Here is a 22,156-nt window from a genome sequence, read left to right on the forward strand (position 1 = left end):
AGTCAATAAAGTCCCTTCTAGATTTAAATCTTATTAATTTTCTACTCCACCCTTATCTCATTCCCCACGGTGAATGTTCCAATTCTTTTCTCCTCTCCTCTGTACCACTGTGGCACCTTCCCTAACACTTACAGAAGATGACTTAGTCTTCTACTTCACTGCACATGTTGGTACCATTCAATAACAACTCATTTGGCTTATCTCCTCTATATCTCAAACCTCCTCAGCTTCTTCATTCTCTCTCTACTCCTCTCCAGTGATTGAAGATTTTCCTGTTACTTACTGTGGTTGATTCCTGTTCTTGTGCTCTTAATCTCACTCCTTCCACCCTCCACAAGAGCCAACCATCCCTGCTCTCTCATGAATCTCATTCTGTCTGTCAGTACTGGTTTCTTCCCATCTTCCTGTGAACATGGAACTTTGTTGGTTGTTGTTTAGCGATTTTCCAGTTGTGTCTGACTCTTCATGACCCCTTTGGGGGTTTTCATGGCAAAGATACTGGAGTGGTTTGCCATTTTCTTCTCCAGCTCATTTTACAGATGAGGAAACTGAGGCAAACAGGGTAAAGTGACTCGCTCAAGATCACACAGCTGGTGTCTGAGGCTGGATTTGAACTCAGGTCTTGACACTTTATCTACTGCACTACCTAGTGAACCAGACTTCATAGTCCTGGGAAAAAGATCCCCTAAAAACTTCCCTTGAACTTTTAACACCAAGTAGCATAGTCTTGTTTCTTTCTTCTCCTTCACTGCTAATATCCTTGATAAATTGTTTATTTCTATGCTTCCATTCCCTCAGTATTCACTATTTACTTCCTCTTCAATCCTTTGAAAATAATATATTAGCTGGCATCTACATAGTACTTTAAATTTTGCAAATATTGTTACAAATATTATCTCATTTCTTCTGCACAATGACTGTGTCAGGTGCTATTTTTATCCTCATTTTACAGGTGAGGAAACTGAGACAAGTGACTTGCCCAAGATCATATAGTTAAGTGTTTGAGGGAGAATTTGAACTCAGGTCTTCCTGACTCTAGTGCAATGATCTATCTACTACTCCATACTGGCAATCTTGTTTCTACCTTGACATAAGAGCAACACAATTTGCTCTCTCTTTGGGAAGAAAATTACATCCTAATTGTAAAATGCAATAGCTTTATTTCAGTCTTTATCATCCTTCACCTTTGCTAGTTTTTGATATTGCTGACCATCTCCTCCACATGGATTTTCAGAGACTCCATACTCTCTTGGTTCTCTTTTTGTGTATCTGTTTCTCTTCTTTCTTGGCTACTCATACTTTCCCCAAACCTAAATGTGGGTGTTTGCTAAGGGACTATCCTTTGCATTTTCTTCTCTATACTTTTTCTCTTGGTAATCTTATTCACTCCCATAGCTTCAGCTATCACCTCTGTATCAATGGCTTGCAAATCTATGTATCTAGTATTGATCTCTCTTTTGAGTTCCCATTTCAAACTACCTAAAAGCTCTTCTTTAGCAGGATACCACACTGGTATTTCAGTCTTCACAAGTCTAAAAATTATTTTTTTTAACCTATTCATCTTCTGACTTCATTGTTTTCTTCCATTTTCCAAGTTTCCCATATTTGAAACCTTGGGGTTGTCTGATTCTACCCTCTCCCTCACCCTCACACATGCCTAGACAGATTTGATTCTGACTTGGCAATGTTCATCCTCACCTCTCTATTCCAATCCCTAGTATAGGGTAACCCACCTCATCCTCTCCCTCTCCCTCTCCCTCTTCTTCTCCTTTTCCTCTCCAAAGGAAGGTAAAATTTTGATGACTAGAAGCTGTTCATTTAACTTGAGGTTTATTGGCTAGATTCCTTCCTTCCTTCCTTCCTTCCTTCCTTCCTTCCTTCCTTCCTTCTTTCTTTCTTTCTTTCTTTCTTTCTTTCTTTCTTTCTTTCTTTCTTTCTTTCTTTCTTTCTTTCTTTCTTTCTTTCTTTTTCTTTCTTTCTTTCTTTCTTCCTTCCTTTCTTTCTTTCCCACCCAAATCAAATATAATCTGTTCAGGGAAGTCTTCCTTGGCTCCTTCTGTCGATATGGCTTTGCCACCCTGACCTCATAGAGCACTGTTTTGTAACTTTCTAATGCACTTATCGTATAATGTTGTGTATTATAGATATCTATGTTGGTGTCTTGCCCTGACACTATACAGGTAAGCTCCCTAGGGAGAGGGACTATACAGTATGTTGTAGCTGGTAGGAGAACTTGATGTGGAGTCAGAGGACCTGGATTTGAATGCTGGTTCTGCCTCTTACCATCTGTGAAACTAGGCAATGTCTTTGGGCTTCAGTTTATGTATTTGTAAAATAAGAAGGTTGGACCAAATCATCTTTAAGGCCTGTTCCAGCTCTAAACCTATGACCCTATGTATTCCCCTAAGTATCTACCCATAGTCATATGAAAGTAAAAGGGTGCTTAATGAAAACTTGTGTTGTATATGTTGTGTTCTTAAAGCAATTATTCTGCCTGGCTGTTTAAACTTGATCTATCCAATCTCGTTTTTATCATTCAGTCAGATACCCTACACTCTAGTCATGTTGGTCTTTTCAACATCCTATCACAACAGTGCCTTTTTCTGCCTCTATGCATTTCCTCATGCTATTGCCCTCATTAAAGTTGCCTTTCCTAGTCAATTCAGATCACATCCATCATTCCAAGTCTAGCTAAAAATCTCTTCCATGAAAATCTGCCAAACCTTTGCTGATTTTTTTTCCCCAGAACCTTGGCAACTCTCATAGTCTGTATCAGGCCAATTGGCTGGTAGCCAAAAACTACTTTGCACTCCAAATCATTGCTGTTTATATTCAGCCTTGTCCTTCCAGTTAGATTGTAGGATATTAGAGGGCAGGAACAATGATGCAAAGTTCTAGGCACTTTGCAGTAATTTACTAGATATTTGTTGATTGTTTAAAAGAGTCAGTTCTATGAACTGTTCCTTCAGTGTTCAAATAATATGAAGAAAAGTGATTACTAGCCCCTCTTCATCAAGATGAAAATCAATGTGCAATATATTAATTTTATCCAAGATAACCAGATGAGGCTTTATTGTAATCTCTTTCTCTTTTGCTGAGATAATTTCACTTGTTTTTGAGTTTATGAGGCCATAAGTGGTTCCCATCTGTTGATGAACATATTTCTATGAGCCATTTAGTCTCAAGTACGGAATACTTGGGGGTAGGTTAAATTATAACTTTTATATTAAGTGCCATATTAGTAAGAGAACAAGAATTGGAAGCATGTGTTCAGTTTCAGTCTTTCATTTTCAAGGCTTAAGTCAGGCAAAGAATTAATTTCATTTGTTTACAAAGTGGATTATGCCTAACAAAATCTATTTTGTTTATAGTAATATTTTAGTCAATCCATTGTTTCAGAAAATAAGAACAATCTGATTGGTTAATTATTCAATATAGTAAATTACATTATTCCATATCCACCAAACATTGGCCTAATTTAATTAGCAAATAATAGCATGATGAAAATATTCCTTTTTACATTTTTTAAAACTAGGCACATTCCATTGATGAAACAGTGAAAAATCTTGTTTATTTCATTGTCTTTTGATGGTAGACCACAGGATGTAACATAGCACTTCTGTGGACATTGAACTGTCTCCACGTTAAGAACAATAGAAATGAGGCAGGTTTCATTAGGGTCTTATGCTGGAATACAGAATTTTCCCTTTTTGTTTATAGTTACATTAAATTTCCTTTCCCAGAAATACATATCCTGACGTAGTCTGGATAAAAGCAGAGTGTTAAATGAAATTTATTTTCCATTCACATTTGAGACAGAAAAATTATTATTGACTCTACTTTTCCTATGGAAAGATAATTAACTAGGGATTTGATTCGACTTAATCTAATTGAACAAATGAAGCACTTACCATGTACAAGGCACTGTGCTAGGAGTGATGAAGAGAAATAAAAATGAAGAGGTTACCCACTAAGAGAGTTAGGGTTGCTCTGGAGACCCCAAAATACCAATATGCCGGGTCCTGCCGAATGAATTTGACTCGAATCTTTTCAGGCAAAGAAAAGTAAAATTTATTAAAAGTTCACTTGCATTAGACACAGAGTAAATCTGTGCTAGATAAATAAGATATAGTCCTGTGCCTTTGTGGAACTTGCGAACTCATGGCTGGAGTGAATAAAACAGTTTTACAAATAACCATGATTCTAGGGAGAATATTATATGACCCGCAAGAAGGGCACAATATACTAAGGGGGGGGTACAGAGGATGTGGCTATCACATCTGGTTCAAAGAATCATAAGGAAAAGATAAATCTGAGATGAGTATTGAAGAATGGTAACATTTTGAAGGGCAGATGAAAGGGAACAAGCAAAGACTTTGAAGCAAGCATGTGTGTTCAGTCAACAGTGAGCAGTCTAATTTGGTTGGAATGTGGAGTTTATGTGGAGAGTGGAGAGTGTTCAGGCTAGAAAGAAGCTTGGTATCATACTGTTAAGGGTCTTGCATGCCAAGATGAGGAATTTAGAATTAATTGGGTAGGTGATGTGGAACCCATCAAATGTTTTTGATCAAAGAAGTGACATAAGTGGCATGAATGGGACTATACCTTAGGAAATCCAAAATTTTATGTACACATACATATATATATATTACATATATATACTATATATATATATATATACATACACACACGCAAAATATACATACATATATATTTTTCTCAGTCACTACTTGGATTTTACAAAGTTGAGCTGATATTTCTTAATCTAATTCTTCAAGGATTAATGATCCCATTGGTGTGGGCACTCTTTCCATTGAGGAGACCTCTCCAGTTCTTTGTTTGTGGTTGTCATAAGTTGCTGTGGCTGAAAAAAAAACATTACCAAGTGACCACTTTTCTGGTGATGAGTCTCTATGAAATGAACAAAGCTGAGGCTTTGATAACAGACATGTTATCTGCTGCTGGGTGTATGTTCAGTGCCTTTCTGGTTTGGTTATTGTGTTGTTCAGTCAGACAAGGTGGGGTAGGCGAGTGTGTGAAAGGGCCTTGGTCTAAAAGGGGCAGGTCTCTCATCGCATCCTGAGCCATCTCCAGTCGTCCTGATGAATATCTGGTCGCTGGATCCAGATGGCTCTGGAGGAGAAAGTGAGGCTGGTGACTTTGCATAGCCCTTCCTCACTCAAATTAAAGTCAACTTCAAGTCATGTCATCATTTCCCTGACGCCATGATTCTCTTCGAAAATGAAGGACAAATGCAAACACAACAGACAAGGTAGGGTAGGTAGATAAGGGTAGGAAAAATAGGATAGAGAATCATCTGAAGATGAGGAAAAAGGTACACTTAGAATATTAGAATTTTAAAGGTGAAGAAGCTTTAGATATCACATAACCCAAGCCCTTTATTTTACAGAGGATGAAACTGAAATTACTGCATATGTATGTGTATTCCATGCTCAAGAACATGCTCAAGAATTTAAAAGCATTTCAAAAAATGAAATAAATGGAAATCTCTGGAATCTCATTTAAGGTCACTTTTCTTCCCCAAAAAGGAAATAACAAACTACAAAGATAAAACCTTTTATTAGTCTCTGATGTGCGCTGAAAATTTTCACTAGGATTTCAGATAAGAATGTGAAAGAAGTAAAAACTAGAATTGAAATGGTCACCTTCACACTCTGACATGCCACAAAACCCCTTCTGAGACACTCATGGTTTCTCCCTTTGGTATTCTTGAAAAGTATCCATAAAACCCATCTGCCAGGTCTTTACAGTCGGTTATAATAGATTTATTGCATATATATGCAATGTAAAGATTATGGGTTACTGATTTTCCACACTAAAAGATTTATTAACTAGGTGAACAAAAAATGGTGGTTAATGTTACTGTGTAACAAGAATGAATTGGATCATCTCAAAAAGAGTGTACATATAAATCTAGTCAACTCTATTAAGTGGCTGACTATCCCATCAGTAACTTTCTCTTCCTTTTCCCTCCCATTGTCTGCTTCTTATTCATTTCCCGGGTCATTAGGATCTTCCTTTTGAGGTGAACTGAAGAAAAGGTTTAAACTAAAATCTATCAGTTTTTCAGGTCAGTTCAATTAGATTAAATTGGTTGAAACCACTGATCCATGACCACAAATCTTATTAACTGCTGTCTAACACAATCAGCAAGTACAGGGTGACCCAGTAATACTTCCATAGGGAAAGCCTTCATTGATATGTTTAGTTCAAAATCGAAGGTCAGAATGGGTTTTAGAATCTTCATGTCATTGTGCTGATAGGTAGTCTGAAATATGCCTTTGAAGGTCATTATTTATGCATGGATTTTATTTACATATCTCTTTTCCTATATTTGTTTTTATTAATCTTCTTACTGATATAAGAAGACTTGAGTATTTCAGATATAAATATGATGAAGGTCAGTTCTCAACTAAGGTCCTACTCTGTAAGATAAAGGCACTTGGTCACATGATATTGAAAGCTCCTTCGGCTTTAAGATTCTAGTATTCTACTAAGGATAGCAGAAACTTCCTGCTCTTCAAATGATTCTCTAGCCTCTCTCTCCTACCTTTATATACCTACCCCACCTTTTCTGAGGGAATGAAGAGCTCTTGTCATCCTGCTGTGCAGGAGTGAACTTTACTCTATGGAAAAGTGGCTTCACACAAGGACTGAGGGCATTAAAAAAAAAAAAAACTATGCTTAAACGGAGATACTGAACTAGGGTTCTACTGACTGTGTGGCCCTTATTCCTATGGAACAATCTTTGCTTAAACCACAAGCTTGAAATGTTAAAGCTAAAAATCTATAGAGCATTGTATTCAAACACCTTTGCAAATCATCTTTCCCTTATTCTACCTTCATCTCTTCCTTTTTCCTTCTTCCCAAATCTGTGATGGTCATTAATGTGAGGGATTCCTAGTGTAGAAACTCCTTTCTGATGCTGATGATTTCAACTCCTCCCTAAATTATAGTCTTAGAGAATTGTTTGAATCCCCATGAGGTTAGTGGACTTGTGTATGGTCACATAGCAAGTATGCATCAGAATCAGGAATTGAACTCAAGTCTTCCTGACTCGACACTGCTCAGATCTGTACATATAATTATTATAATCTGCAAATTTGAGGTTGTAGAAGTTTTTATGGGGGCAGCTAAGTGTCACAAGGATAGAATGCCAGATTTGGAGTCAGGAAGACCTGAGTTTATATCTAGCCTCAGACACTTGCTAGCTGTGTGACCCTGGGCAAGTCACTTAACCTTCTTTGCCTCAGTTTCCTCATCTATAAAATGATCTGGAGAAGGAAATGGCAAACCACTGTAATATCTTTACCAAGAAAAACCCAAATCGGGTCACAAAGAATCAGACATGACTGAACAAAGGAGTTTTTATAGGTTTTTTAAGGAAAGCAACAGAGTTTAGTGGGAAGAACACTGGATTTGCTGACAAAATGCTTGAGTTTAAATCCTGGCTTTGTTAATATTTGGCTGCTTCTCAACAAATAACGTAAAATCTTTGGACCTCAGTTTCCCTATCTGTAAAATGGTTGGGCCAGATGATTACTTCCAGCTTCAGCTTATTATCCTAGAAATTAATAGTCATAACACAGGTCATGATTAAATAGCAAAAAAAAAAATCCATTTGAAATTGAAAAAAATTCCAAAAATTTGATTGAATTATCTACCTGGGTGTTTGGTGTTAAATAGAACAACCTCAGACAATGCTGCTAACTAGTAACTGTGTTTATGGTTGCCATTATTTTCCTCTTAGTGTCCAGGTCTTAACAAATACCCAAAATGATTCTTATCAACCTTCTATACTTTCTCCCATGAATGCCTAGATGCAGCTATGTGGCACAGTGGATAAAGTACTGGGCCTGAAGTCAGGAAGGATGACCTGAGTTTAAATCCTACCTAGGACACTTACTAGCTGTGTGATCCTGGTCAAGTCACAACCTCTGTCTGCCTCAGTTTCCTTAACTGTAATGGTGATAATAATAGCATCTACCTTCCAAGCATTGTCGTAAGGATTACATAAAATATTATTTGTAAAACACAGCACACAGTCCCTGGCACATAGTAGGTGTTTAATAAATGCCTGCTTCCTTCCTTCCATACTTACAGAGGCAGGGACACACATAAAAGTTTCAGCTTTCTGGGTATTCTGTTATTATGGCTTTCTTCTTCTAGATTTCACATTGACATTCCAGTTCATCGCTGGCTCCTGAGAGCTCCCTGGTTGTGGAACTGGCTGGCCTTTACTATGGATGGTCTTTCATTAGTGAAATACTTCACTGCTAACCCCTGTTATTAGTGTCACTATTCCTTGAACCCATCCACTTTGCTTTCATGCAATTTCAAAGGGACCATGAAGTAGGACAGATTTTTTTTAAAACATGCAACTTCCAATTCTGGAAGAGAAGCTTTAGAGGAGGTGAGAGGGATGTGATCTTTCCCTGCCCCATTAGTGCTGATTTCAAATGGAAAGATGTCTATAAGTCAAAACCACCTTCTTGGGTCAGGTTATTTTGATAAGAATAGATCAAGGTAATGCAATCCCATGTTAAAATTAGAAGTTCTAAAGTTCACTGCAGACTGCCAAGCAGGCTTGCTTACCAGCTCCTAGTGGCAGAAGGGGAGAGATTATGCAGCCATACATACGGTGAGACTACAGATCAAAAGCAATCACTCCCAGCCTTGGCTGAAGCCCCATGTTTCACTCCGTGTGGCAGGTTGAGAACAAGGACTTCTGGGAAGAGTCAAGGTCGGAATAGCAGGAGTCAGACACCCTGTTCCTCCCCTGGCTACGAGGTATTCATGAGGAGAGGAGAGGAGAGTCAGGGTTTCTGTTTGTGGTTTAGAATGATTACTTACCTTTCAATTATAAATTCTTATCAGCACCTGCTTCCTCTCAGCTTTATGTAGGAGTACCTAGGAGTATTGATGCAATTATAGGCCAGATTCTTCCAGGATGCAGGCTGTCCACTTCTTTTTGTGGTGATTTAATAATTTGCAGTAATCTAGATATCATTTTATACATCGGAGCAATAAATAATTAATTGTTCTATCTGGAACCTGGAAGGATTGATGTATCTTTAGAAGTGAGCGCCCTCATCACACTAAGGACAAAATCTTATGCCTGTTCATTCCTTTCACACACACAAATGTGTGTGTATGTGTATATATGCATATATATATGACACGTCTCTTAGAAGGTAACTAATACAATCCACTCTACAAATAAGAAAACTGAGTTCTAGACTTGTTCAAGCTTGCATAGATAATTAATTAGAGGGAGAATTAAGGTCTTCAGACTCCCAGTCCAGTACTCTTCTTACTACACCCCAATTCCTTGCTAGGTGGTAATGGATGGAGAGCCGGATATGGAGTCAGGAAGATCTGAGTTCCTATATAGCCTGGAACACTTGCTGGCTGTGTGACCCTGGGCAAAGCACTTAACCTTTGTCTCAGTTTCCTCATCTGTCCCAGGTTGTTGTGAGGATCAAATGAGATAATATTTGTAGAGAGCTTTACCCACCTTCAAGACTTATGTAAATGCCATTGTTTTTATTATTGTTATTCCATCTTTCTCTCTTCCTCTAGCCTTCTTTCTCTCATAGATTTAAAGTAGTCTTTTGCTGTAAGGAACAAGAAATCCCTGAAAGTAGGGAGTTAAGGTAGAAGGGCTAAATGTTAGTTAGCTTTGCTTCTGACTGATGTGAGTTAAGATAGTTTCATTTGTGAAGGTGAAAATTTTCCAGACCAAAGGAGGTTACTGAAGAAATGAACAGACCGGGACCTGGAACCTTAGAACACTTTACTGCTCATTTTAAAGTGAAAGTTTCAAGAGAAAGGGACAGAGGAAATCTTGTACTAGATGTGTTGTGTGGTCCACCTGTGAGAAATAACTGGTACCCACTGTACCTGATGCCCAGGTTAGGAAAGTCTGAAGACTGTGGCACCTGAAATTTATGCAGAATGTTTGACAAATGCAAAACTTGTAAGAGACATTTAGTAGGCTTCTCTAGTGTTTGGTAAGCAATGGTTTTAAAAACCTATGCACAAGGAATACCTGGTAAATTCTAACCATCACAATGTGACTCTAGTGATAAGAGGGATGCAAAGAGTTTACTTTTTTTTAGTTCGCTTTTTTTTTTTTTTGCTTTTTGGAGGGCAACTAGAGTTAAGTGACTTGCCCAAGGTCACTAGGCTAGTTTTGTGTTAAGTGTCTGAGGCTAAATTTGAAGTCAGGTCCTCCTGACTCCAGGACCAGTGCTCTATTCACTGAGCCACCTAGCCACCCCAAGAGTTCACTTTTCAAGAGTATTTTCCAAACCAGTACTTCTAAGTGAATGCTTTGCTACACACATTAAAAAAAAAAAAGATAAGCATCTTACTTCCATTAGACCAAAATCTTACTTCTAAAAACAGGAAAATCAGAGCAGCATAGACTTAAAACTGGGGAAGGGGTTGTAAATATCATCTAGTCCAATCCTCCCATTTTAAAGAAGAGGAAAATGTAGTCCAGAGATAATGTCAGTATCAAAAGACAGCTTTAAAATGTCTTCAAAAAAAATTTAAAGCAAGATTTCATAAATTTAAAATATTTTTAATGAAAAATGTTTAATTATCCTTGATAGAACAGTATTTAAAATGATTTTTTTCAATTAACAAGCATTTGTTATCTCTCCCTCCCATTATTCATCCACTTTGGCACCCCCAAAAGTAAAAAAAAAACAAAACCCTGGTAACAAATATGCATAGCCAGGCAAAGCAAATCCCCCATACTCAGATAGTGAAGTATTTAAGTACCTTATGCATTTTAATTAAAATTGCAGTTGTCAGTAGCTATCTCAGCTATGTTTGTAGATTCTGAATTAATTTGAAATGATGATGTAGCTTTCTTTTTTTTTTGTCTTTTTTTTTTGGAGGGGGGAAGGCAGGGCAATTGGGGTTAAGTGACTTGCCCAGGGTTGCACAGCTAGTAAATTTTAAGTGTCTGAGGCCATATTTGAATTCAGGTCCTCTTTTTCCTCCCTTTTAATTAAATTTTTTTTTTATAACAGAGGGATATATGATTGGAAGGAGAATATCTATAAAAAGGTATCAATAAAATATATTCAACTTTTAAAAAATATATAATTTTCATGAAGTTGTAGGGCTAATTAGAGAACAGGAAAAATAATAGGTTATGGATTTATCCTATTATGGGATAATATTCTGGGATCCTATTCTGGTAGCCACATGGGTCACTGCTAATTTTTGTCTTAGCCTAATAAACAATATTGTTAAGAAGTTATTTTTTAAAAGATCATTGATTTCCCCAGTGAATCACATAGTCAAGAATTCAATGTTTTCTCTAGAGAGCTCAAGCAGTTGTTTGTGCCCTGAGCTCAGGTGTGGTAAAGAAGCCGCGGGCTACACAATCCTGCTAGCTCTTGGCCTTGCTGATGGAAGTAGTCTCTTAAAGTTTTCAATCTCTACATCCTAGGTGAGTGTGCAGTTAATAATCTACCTAATGAAAGAAAATCTGATTTTCAATTTCAGTGCAATAATGCTATCCAAAGTCGTGATCTAGGTTGATTTCAGATAAAACTTTGGTATGACAGTGTTCCACAGGATACCCTTCTCTGGTTGGGATTTCTGTGTTGATTATCCACAGTGATGAAAAGAAAATACTTGTCAAGAATTAAACTCGGAAACCAAGAAACTGGTATTCCAAGAAGCTGTGGTTTTGTTTCTTGTCTCAGTGCCAAAAGGGAAATAAATTAAGAATGGATGATGCCTATTGTCATGTTTGCCTCTGCCCCACTAATAAATACTAGCTATAAGTTCTAGAGAAAAGATGTGTCCTCTTCTTCCATAAAGCTCTTAGGTGAAATACATTTTCTGAGTGGCACCACTGGACAGTGGAAGGAACACTAAATGTCCAGTTAGGAGAATTTTGATTCTTCTGATCTCAGCTCTGATACTACTGATTTGTGTGATCTTGTACAAATCACTTGACCTTGAGAGTTTTCTCATTGGAAAAAGGAATGCAATTGATGAATTGATGTATCAGGTTATATCCAGGTGTAGTGTTCTATCCTGCCTCTGTTTACTACCTGTGTGACCTTATTACCTCTGGTGGATAGAGCTCTGGGCTTGGAGTCAGGAATAGATCTTCGTGAGTACAAATCCAGCCTTGGGTAGCTGTGTGACCCTGGCCAAGTCACTTAACCTTGATTGCCTTAGCTTCCTCATCTGTAAAATGACCTGGAGAAGGAAATATCAAACCACTCCAGTATCTTTGCCAAGAAATTCCCAAAAGGGCCACAAGTTGGACATGACTTAAATGACTAAACCACAGCAACAAAAAATCAAATATAAACTCCTACATTTGACATTTAGAACTTTACAAGCCTTTTACCATTCCAGATTTCTTACATGTGACTTCTCTCTAGATACCCTCTCTGACCCACACATACTCATTTATTTGCATTTGTCTCACACTATGCTCCATTCCCATATCTTTGCATTGATTCTTCCCACTACTAAAATGTATTCCTTTCTCATCTCCATGTTTAAAAACCCTCAGTTTCTGACATTGTATTCTGGGGAGGTGGTAGAATAGGTCAGAAATTTCCAGGCTCTCCAAATTTCCTCCATGAACAGAACATCACCATGAAATGAACAAAGAGCAGCAAAAATAAAAGGATAAAGCAGTTGTCCTCCTAAGATGATTAGAGAGGTCCTCAGGAAAGACAAGACCTCCAAAGGTGGATGTTTGGCCTGAGTGGAAAGTAGATACCTCCACCTAGACTCCACTGAATCAACAAGCAGCAGGCCCTGAGGGCAGCTCCATTTGGAAGCAAACTAGGCTTCAAGAAATTTGACCTCATGGCCTCAGGAACTTTCACCTCACTAATTTTCACCTAAGGAAGAGCAGACAGCTGAGTGTGGGAAAATTGACCCTCCCCTCCCCCAACCCTTTTGGTGTCTTACCACAGGCAGCAAGAGAATTTTCTGGAGAGTATAGCGGGGGACCCCAGCTGTAGCTTAGGGGAGGAGAGGAATCCTTGAGATTGTGCCCCAGACTAACTTAAGAAAATATCGGTAAGGAGGAGCTGAGGCCTGAGGCAACATTACCTACAATTCAAGATTAAAACCTGATAACAATAATAGGCTATTAAAAATAAAACAAAATAAAAACAAAAATGAGTAAGCAAAGGACAAAGAACCTGGCCAGAGAGAGCTACTATGTTATAAAAGAGCATCTGGGTTCAAATTTGGAGGAAGATAATGAGGTTAAAAAAAGCCACTCCTTCCCCAGAGAGCAACATCAAATGGTCACAAACCCAAAAAGGTATTGGAAGAATTTGAAAAGGAATTACAAAATCAAATAAGAGAGATCAAGAAAACCTTAGAAAAAAATAAAAGTGATCCAAGAAAATTTTGAAAAGAAAGTTAACCAATTGGAAAAAGAGGTCCAAAATCTTAAGGAAGAAAATAACTCCTTGAAAACTAGAATTGACGAGAGAAATCAAGTGACATTATAAAACAACAAGAAATTATAAACTTAGAAAAAACAGAAGAGAAACTAAAACATCTCATTAAAAAACAACTGATATGAAGAACAGATCAAGGAGAGACAATATAGAAATTGTTAGAGTACCTGAAAGTTATGATTAAAAAAAAAGAATCTAGATACAATATTATAAGAAATTAAGGAAAATTGCCCTAAAGTTCTAGAACAAGAGGATAAAGTTGAAATAGAAAAAATCTACCATTTACCACCTGAAAGAGGTTCTAGGAAGAAAACTTGCAGAAATATCGTAGCCAAGTTTCAAAACTCCCAGGTTAAGGAGAAAATATTACAAGCAACAAAAGAAAAAGAACAATTTAAATACTGCAGAGATACAGTTAGGATTTCACATAATCTAGCAGCTTCTACACTAAAGTCTGTAGGTCTTGGAACATTTTATATATATATATATATTTTTTTTTTTGGAGGGCAATTGGGGTTAAGTGACTTGCCCAAAGTCACACGGCTATTGTGTGTCAAGTGTCTGAGGCCGAATTCGAACTCAGACTGACTCCAGGGCTGATGCTCTATTCACTGTGCCACCTAGCTGCCCAACATTATATTTTGAAGAGCAAAAGAGTTGGGATTGCAATCAAGGATAACTTACTCAGCAAAGTTGAGTATAAACCTCAATTTCAAAAATGGACATTTGATGAACTGAAACACTTTCAGATATTTTTGACAAAAAGAGTGGAGCTCAATGGGAAATTAGAAGAAATATAAGGAAAACATTAACGACTAATTATCAGGCAGTTATTAGTATCAAACTTTTTTTTCTTATACATGAAAATGTTATCAGTATTATTTAAACTGCTGTCATTACTATGGTTGTTTGAAAGAAAGATTGGGGCTATATATAATGCAGTGATTCTAAAAAACACAATTGGGTAGAAAAAGGTAAAAAGAAATAATTATCTTACAAAAATGGTGTTTAGGGATGGCTAGGTGGTACAGTGAATAGAGACCTGGCCCTGTAGTCAGGAGGACCTGAGTTCAAATTTAACCTCAGACACTTAACACAAAAATTAGCCACGTGAGCTTGGGCAAGTCACTTAAACCTAATTGTCCTCCAAAAAAAAAAGTAAAAAAAATGGTGTGTGAAATGAAGAACTGATACAGAGGAATCAGGTGGGGGTGGAGGGCTGGTGATATTGGAACCTCACTCTCATTTCCTGTAATACCCAAGTTCTACCATTTTCATGAAGCCTTTCCTAATTTCCCCTAGATGTTGGAGTACTTCCATCTAAAATTCTGTATTTATTTATATTCATATATAAGTATGTGTTATTCTTCCCATTAGAATGTAAGCTTTTAGGAACAGGGATTGTTTCATTTTTGTCTTTGTAGCACTCAGCATGATGCCTACCACATGGTAGGTGTTTAATAAATGTTAATTGACTGAAATATTTTTTTCTTGTGTTCATCGGTGAAGATTCAGGATCTGCTTTTATAAACTCCACTGTGTGACTTTAATACACAGAAACCTGTACTTCAATACTTCAACTGCAACAAAGTACTGTTTAAGAGTGGTAATCTAGGAACCACTGCCTAGCTTTCCAAAACATTGAGATGTTTCACTAATAGCTATAAGTGTAATACTAAAGGAAATGAGTCTTATAAAAGTCATCATGAGCCATATAAAAACTTGTGTGATTTTTCTCAAGCTGCACAGCAGAGGAAGTATGAGAAAATGACATCAGTGCCCCAGTGGTGACTGGGAGTGGCGCCATGGAATTGAGAAAGGACCACTGGCCTAGGAGTCAGGAGACTTGGATTCCAGTCCTGATCCTGTCATAAACTAGCTATTTGACCTTTGACAAGCTACTTGAACTCTTTGGCTCTCCTTCAGTTTCCTTAGATATAAAATCAAGGAGTTGGATTAGGTGACCTTAAGGGCCTCCATTCAACTTTAGCATTTTATGAAATACTCAAATAGTCACCTGACTTCAGTGTTATAAATAACAGTCATTTCAAATATTGAGATGAGTCTATTCAAAGAATCCAGTCTTACCATTTGAACTCACAGAGTATATTACATTGGCTAAATGAGTGAAAGAATTTTATTTTAAAGCTAAGTAAGATAGGTGTTTGTTATTTTCTATCTGTTGCCCATTGAGTAAAATACGACCCTAATTATGGATGAAATCACTCTGGATCTTATATTTGGTACCAGTGTTGATAGGCATAAGAAGCCATGGAAGAATATAGCCTTTGCTGGCATGGAGGAAAGTGGCCTGGAGGATGCTCTGACGCCCCATAAATGTTGACTTGAAACTTATACTCTTGGCAAGGATGAATGACAACTTGAGCTAGATGAGTAGGAAAACATGGAGACTGACATTTGTGGATAAAGATCACGTATATCTTACTGCAGACAAATGTCTGCATTTTGAGCCAGTGACATAGGCTAGTGGTCTCCTTACTTTTTTTTGCTTGGACACCTTTAGCAGCAACTACACTGGCATCCCCAGGATGGCTGCTACCAAAGGTTCTTAGATCTGCTTTACTAGGAAAGATACTGTGTAAGGGGTCAACAATCTTTTTTTAAGCACATTCATTAGTTCAGGGGAAAAGTCATCAGCCTGAACTTCAGAGAAAATGTAAACAGAGAAAATACAAGCAGAGAAATAAAGATCAACAGACAGGGCTCTGACTGCCTGAATCAACTATATACTTTACATGCATCGCTCTATTGAGAGAGCTTTTACATTTGAACAGTCAGGGAGCTCTGAACAAATGGCCACTCAGAATCTTTTTTTTTTTTAAGCAATGGGGGGTTAAGTAACTTGCTCAAGGTTATACAGCCAGTTATTTCTGGGTGTGGTGCTGAGTGTCCGAGCCCAGGATTCGATCTCCAAGTCATCCCAACACTGGAGCCCGTGCTCTTACTTGCTGAGCCACCTGGCCGCCCCAGTCACTCAGAATCTTGACCAGGGAATCACAAGATCCTTCTCATAAGTGAGCCCCCAAAGCAAAATACCAACTCAGAGCATATATACACTTCTCAGAGCCAGAAGGCATCACAACCATCTTGACTCGGTGCCTAATTAGAAATTAGCAAAAGGTGTGAAAGCCTTCCTACAAGCAAGCCTCCCTTAAGCAAGCTTGGCTTAATGGGCTCCATGTGAGGCCTATTAATGGGCAGCAGGGTGGGAAGGGAACATCTTGAATCCCATTAACATTATAAAACCTTATCAGCAAACATTTTTCACCACTGTCCAATATTTTTCACGTACAAATTATATACATATATATATAATTATTGACATTACAAAACACATAAAATATAAATTACAGAAAAAATGCAATAAAGATGAAATAAGATTGGAGTCAGTAGAGAGCCACCAGAGCTTTCTGAGTTTGGGAAGGGCATGATCATGCCTGGACTTCAGGGAAATCCCTCTGGCAGCTGTGTGGAGAACGGGTTGGAGGGGAGAGATTATGAGGTGTGGACCCCTCTTAGGAGCCTATTGTAATAGTCTAGGTAAGAGATCATAAAGGACTGAACTGGGCTGCTGACTCAGTGGAGAAAGGGGATGAATGCATGAGATGTTGTGAAGGCAGAAATGACAAAGCCTGACAAGCAATTGAACAGGGGAGGCGTAGGGGAGTGAGGTGCTGAGGATGACCCAGGTTATAAACCTGCAGGATTAGAAAGATGATCTCTCCAGAGAAAGAATCCTTCATAGGATTTTATTTTGGGGGAAAGCATGCCTGTTCCTCCATTACTACTTACTATTCTCCACCAAATAATGAAAACCATCAGCCAGGTGTCTTAATGCAGAGATTATTGAAGAAGAGTGCACACTGTAGTCATGAGGTTATTGCAGGGGGGTGTGGATGATAAGGAAAGCCATGAGGGTTTATGTCTGTGCAACTTGCCTAGGTATCTGGGTGCATTTAACTTACAACTTCCTTGAGGAACCCATGCCTTGTACAGCTCCAAAAGTTTAGAAGCAGGAAGGGGAAAGAGGAGTAGCAGCCCTCCTCAATAAACTACAATGGCTCCCTATTACCTCTAGGGTAAAATATAAACTTTGTGTTTGATATTTAAAACAATTTACATTCTGATCCCACCTTATCTGTCCAGGTTTATTATATTTTACTTCCTTCTACAAACTGTAGGCCAGTCAAACTGGCCTCCTTGTTATTCCTCATGTAATCCTTGCACTGGCTGTCTTGCATGTCTGATACACTCTTCCTATTCATCTTGGACTATTGCAACACCCTGGTTTCTTTGAAAATTCAGCTTAAGCACACTACCTTTTCTGGTCCCATCCTCCCCAGCTGTCAGTGACTTCCTCCAAAGGTTATTTTATAACTTCTTTTTAAATGCTTTATATGTACCTGTGTATATGCATGTTATTTCCCCAGTTAGATTGTTAATTTATTTACAACAGGCATTTATTAAACATTTTCTATGTGCCAAGTACTATGATAAGCACTGAAGACACAAAGGCAAAAACACTGTCCCTGTCCTTAAACATACACACTAATTGAAGAGACATATGAATAATAATGCAAATATATATATGATGAGGGATGGCTACTAGGTTCATCAGGAACTCTGATCTTATCTAAGACCAGAAAACTTGCAATAACATCTGGAAAGAATTCAAAGTCTCAGGCTTAATTGGAATGAGAGTTGAAAAAGTTTATTTTATGCTTTGCAGCGGGCAAGGATCCTTAGGGGACCTGCAAGTGAAAGGGGTACAGGCTTTTACTTTTAAAGGGTAGGGCTGCCATTGTCAGGGCTGACCGGATGGATGTAAGGGACCTCAGTGCATAGATAAAAGTTAGGGCTGACTGAGAGGAACTTGTGACTTCAGTGCATAGATAGTTTAACTTGGAGATGAGATTTGGGCCAGACTGGAGGAGGCATGAGGAGATTAAGCCAGGACAAAGGAGTCACAAGTTGTTGCCTAGGCAGAGTGCCGATAGGGGGAAGGGGCAGAGTTTGAGGCTGGGAAAGGGAAACGTGATTTTACAGACTGGTTCTACAAACCGATGTTACAAAGTTTTACAGACTGATGTTACAAATATAGATCCCAAGCACCCCATCATTACTGATGTTACAAATTGGTATTACAAATTGAGTTTACAAATAGATTTTACAAACATAGATCCCAAGCACCCCATCCCCATCATACATACATGAACATATATGCATATACACATACATACACATATATACACATACATGCATGCATACATACACAGATCAGATGGAAGTGAAGGAACTTGGTGGAGGGGAAGAGTGCTGGGGACCAGAGAAGGACCCTGCAGAAGGTGAGATCTGAGCTGAGTCCAGAGGGAACTAAGAGGTAGGTAGAAGTGAGGAGGGAGAGCATTCCAGACTTGAAGGGAAATATAGTGCAACAAATACAATGCAACAATATAATACATGGAACCAGGAAATGAAGGGATGTGGTCTAGGAACAATACATAGGTAAGAATAGCTAGTTACCAGAGTATGAGAAGGGTAGTATATGTAAGAAGAATGTAAAGGTAGGAAAGGAGCAGGTTGAGAAGGGCTTTAAATGTCAAAAAGAGAACATTACATTTGATCCTGTGATGGGGAAGTAATAGGATCCTCTGGAGTTCATTGAGTAAGGGGAGGAGATAGATGAGCATTTTAGGAAATTCACCTTAGCTGCAGAGTAAAGATTAGAATGAGGACAGACGGGAGATAGGGAGAGCCTGACCTAGGGTGGTGACTGTGGAGAGGACATACACAAGAGATGTGAAATGACAAGATTTGACAACAGATTTGATGTATTGGGTAAGTGAGAATGAAGAATAGAGGACGACCCTAAGGCTCCAAACATGGAAGATTTGGAAGAGGGTGATTCCCTTGACATTGGAAGGGGAGAAGGTTTGGGAGTAAAGTTAACAAGTTCTGTTTTGGACACGTCGAGTGCAAGACACCTGTAGGACACTCAGTTTGAGATGACCAAAAACCAGTATGTGATGTGAGACTATAGCTCAGGAAAAAGACTGAGGGGTAGGTGGAAATAGACAGGACTGGTGCATGAAGAAGATAATTGAATTCATGTCTATTAACATCAACAAGTGAGATAATAAAGGAGGAGTAGAAAAGAGGGCCCAGGACACAGCCCTGGGTTCTAGGGTATGAACTATGCTTTTTTTCTTCATTCATTGTATTTTCTTTTTAAGATTAGTAGGTTGGTGCTGAAAGGATTAAAAATGTACTTTTGTGTAAAGAAAAATAGCTAAAGTAATAAATGATATAAAGTATTGACCTTTTCCTACGTTGATAGTTTGGTTCCTGAAAGGACTAGGAAAGAAACTTTGGTTTAGTAATAGCTGCTAAAGTCTATTTGTAAAGAAATTCAGTTTTCAAATAAGCTGTGAGCAGTTTGGCAACAAATGAAACAGAGAATAAACTGTGTAATGAATATAAAGGCTTAAATTATACTACATAGGATGGAGGGTATTTTTCCTATTGTGTATGAACAATTTTATGCTTTAAGGGGATAGAAAGTTTATTAATAACTGCTAAAAATTCAAGCATAAAGAAAAGTAGGAGACAAAGGCTGTTAGAGTGGCCCTATTCAAGGACTAAGGGCAGTTAGGTAGCACAGTGATTAGACTACCAGCCCTAGAGTCAGAAAGACTCATCTTCTTGGGTTCGAATCTGGCCTCAGACACTTACTGTGTTTCCCCGATAATAAGACACTGTCTTATTATTTTTTTTGGATAGAAAAACACCAGAGGGCTTATTTTCAGGGGAGGGCTTATTTTAATGAACATTGACAGCAATTTTAATAAACAGGTAAATGTGAACAAAAAAATGTACCTTTATTCAATAATGAATTCAATAAAGAACAGGATGACACGCTCACTGCTGCAGCTCTGATTGGATGCAGCTCGGAGCGCGGTGTGCGTTTCACCCGGGGGGGACGGTGCATACAGAAGGTACCGTAATGTAGCGTGTAGCGCAGGGGATCACCTTCACTACAGTAACAATCTCAATAGGGCTTATTTTCGGGGGAGGGCTTATTTTAGAGGAATCTTACACAGTAAGGGGAGGGCTTCTTTTCGGGATAGGTCTTATTATCGGGGAAACACGGTACTAGCTGCATGACTCTGGTGAAGTCGCTGAGTCCTGCTTGCCTCTGTTTCCTCATCCATAAAATGAGCTGAATAAGGAAATGGTAAATCATTCTAGTATCTCTGCTAAAAAATGGGGTCACAAAGAGCCAGACACAACTTAAAAATAACTAACCAACAACAAAAATTTGAAGACTATAGAATGATTGGAGTTTCATTGTCTCTCAGCTCATTTGTATGTACCTTTTAAGGCTTCAAAGGGTACAAAATAAAAATTCATGTTACTGAAGACTACTGGGTCCTTAAATCAGGATTTTTGATAGCATGGAGAGATTTGTTAAGCTTTTAACCTCCTAAGTAAAAGGTGAGTGAGTGCTAGGAGGCTCTGATTTAAGTCATTGAAGGTATGGAAGAAAGTAACTAATGAAAATTGAAGACTGAAGAAACAGTATGAGGTTAAAAAGATGAGCTCTCTAGGAGCTGTGTGATAAAAGGTGTAGCCAGAACTGTCACTTGACAGCAGCCTTCAGGTACAAGACTCTCATTTGGTTGGAAAGAGACTCAACCACTCACAAATCTGAAAGAGCGTATCTCAAGTCTGTGTGGATATTGTGATGTGTTTACTATCAATGTGTCTGCTTTAACCTTAGTACCTGTGATGTTACTATTATCCCTTTTTGCCTTATTGTTAAGTAAGTGGTTATAAAATTCCCAAAGTGTCATTATGAAGTTAGCTTTGTGTAATGGAAGTACAGTGGTCACGGTTGAAGCTCCTAAGTGGTAATGGGGGGTGGGGGGAGTATATTCCTTCCAAAAAGGGTTAATTTAAAAAGGTTAAAGCCTGAGAGAGTCTGAATGTAACTGTGTTGCTAGTCCTTCTGTAGGAACCTGCACCTGCCAATGTGAAGGCAGGTTGGGGAAAGTAAGTCAATACAAGAGAGGCAGGAGTACATGCCAATGCAGGTGTGAAGTACTCGCACTGTAGGCAGAGATACCCGTGGACACACCACATCTGTATCCCCAGTGGCCAATGCAGCACCTGGCACAGAGTAGGTGTAAAATAAATGCTTTTTGATTAATTGGTTTGTTGAGGAACTTTCTACACCAAATTCCCTATAACATTTAAATCACAGGTACAGATTAAAACAAACCTCTGAAAGGCTATGCCAGTCAAGTGGGGAATGGCATATATTTAAAGACTTTGATAGAGGTAGTAATGTAAGGTAAAATCTTAGTTCTTACCACTGAGAGCTGGATCTTGGGAAAATCACAGAGGAGAGCAGAGTTTGTTAGGGGAAAATGAGATAAAAGTGTCCATTTGCAACTTTGGTTCTATCTCTAGAGGTTAATGATATGACTGTGGGACTGTTCAGACTCCAGAATTCCATTTCATTGGCAGGAAATCAATTTTTTTTCTCCACTTCTTGTTTCTTTGGACAACAATAAGAGACGATGGGAAGAGAATGGAAATGGTTGGCACGGCCATCAAATATCTACTGAATTTTCCTCCTCACCCAA

At 38.3% G+C, this 22,156-nt stretch overlaps 1 protein-coding gene across 2 annotated transcripts in view; it reads right to left on the minus strand.

Moving 5' to 3' along the window:
- The window catches only part of CHST9 (carbohydrate sulfotransferase 9), a 364,924-nt gene that overhangs the window by 8,372 nt on the left and 334,396 nt on the right, over positions 1-22,156 (minus strand). The window lies entirely within an intron of this gene.

This window comes from Petaurus breviceps, unplaced genomic scaffold (assembly GCF_028583685.1).
Source record: "Petaurus breviceps papuanus isolate PSGF00001 unplaced genomic scaffold, PetGlider_PUasm1.0 38, whole genome shotgun sequence".
Lineage (NCBI taxonomy): Eukaryota > Metazoa > Chordata > Mammalia > Diprotodontia > Petauridae > Petaurus > Petaurus breviceps.